This window comes from Octopus bimaculoides, chromosome 6, assembly GCF_001194135.2.
Source record: "Octopus bimaculoides isolate UCB-OBI-ISO-001 chromosome 6, ASM119413v2, whole genome shotgun sequence".
Classification (NCBI taxonomy): Eukaryota; Metazoa; Mollusca; class Cephalopoda; order Octopoda; family Octopodidae; genus Octopus; species Octopus bimaculoides.
Window position 1 is genome coordinate 90932141 of NC_068986.1, and position 1585 is coordinate 90933725.

The 1585-nt window shown below is 36.0% G+C and overlaps 1 protein-coding gene across 3 annotated transcripts in view; it reads right to left on the reverse strand.

Annotated features, from left to right (window-relative positions):
* LOC106869814 (2-(3-amino-3-carboxypropyl)histidine synthase subunit 1) overlaps positions 1-1585 on the reverse strand; it is a 103760-nt gene that overhangs the window by 73951 nt on the left and 28224 nt on the right. The window lies entirely within an intron of this gene.

Genomic DNA, 1585 nt, shown 5'->3' on the forward strand with positions numbered 1-1585 from the left:
TTAGCTTAAATTTTAAAATAATTTTTTTAAATAATTCAAAATAGTTTTCTGAGCCCAATATATATAATATTCTTAAACTTTACACCTTATCTATAGCCTTTGAATTCAAAATTGACACTACTTCAGGGATTTTGTATAAACTAATTACATTTTTATTATTAACATACTTCTTATTATTAACATAATAATTAAGCTAATATTGATATCTATAAATTTCCCATACTTAGTATATGTAAAACAATACTGATACTTTATTCAGACTAAAGAAAAAGCCCTGTTGACCTAAATGCTTAAGGTTTAATTCCCCAACATTATGATAGCAGTAAAAAACACCCAACCTAAAATAGTGTTGCCACTTTGACCAGTGAAACCTTTATAACCATATCCATGTATAATGCTTATACCTTCCCTTTCCTTAGGAGTGATTGCCCCTTATACTATAACCACTAGATAAGAGACAATAAAATCAGAGACAGTTAGAATTCTACCAAGAACTAATTACTAGCCTGCTAGCCTTGGCTATGTCAAGATAGATTTTTATGTATTCTTCTTCCCACTTGGATTTTAAGTGTTGCCACAATTATAAAGTGTCTATTCTACTGTAATTTTCTACATTTTTGTGCAGCTGAAGATTGCTCTACATATTGCATTTAATGTAATGCTTGCATTACTTAAATAAATGGAGTAGTATGAAACGTGCGTACTGCAGTCATCTTTAAAATCCGTGTTGCTTATTTTGATTTTTTAAATATTTAGATATATAAATACCTAAACAGTCCTGTGGAGTCTCCCTATCCTCTCTTCCTGAACAGCTTACATGCACTCTTTTTATATCCTCTTAATCACTTCCTTGCTGGCTCTTACTCTGGATATTGTATGGGAATGAGAAAGTTTGTAACACACTTTCATTCATTGAATACAATTATGTAGTAAAGTCTTTGTGCAGAACCTCTTCTTTCCAGGTGATGACAAAAGTGTCACAACTATCTTTCCACTGTCACTCCCAAGTACACAGTTTTAGGTCCTTTACCATCAATGGTGGCACAATAAAAAGAGGTAGTAGAGAGATTATGGAAATGTTGGAGTGATGCCAGATACAGGAACCAGTCGGGGTGAGGGCACTGGCACAGACCACATTTAGATGGTGCTTTTTACATGCCATCAGCACGGGAGCCAGTCAGGTGGCACTGGCATCAGCCTCAACTACAGTTTCCATTTGATTGTGGTTTGATTTGATTTTGATTTATTTGACCCTATAGGTCTCCTCAAACATGGCATGTCACCTGACGATCCAAAGGTACATTTTTAAGTGGGCTGCTTATGCAACACTGGTGTAGGCTACAGCTGTGATATCACTTTACTAACCAGGTCTTCTTAGTCAAAGCATATCTCCAGAGGTCTCGCTCTTTTGTCATTGCATCACCACTTCATCCCATGTCTTCCTGGGTCTCCCTCTACTATGGGTTCCTTCCACTATTTAGGAGTGATACTTTTTCACACAGCTCTCCTCATCCATACGCAGTACATGACCATACCAGTGCAGATATTAATGATAATCTCCATGGGTTGGCCAGTCTAAAACTTC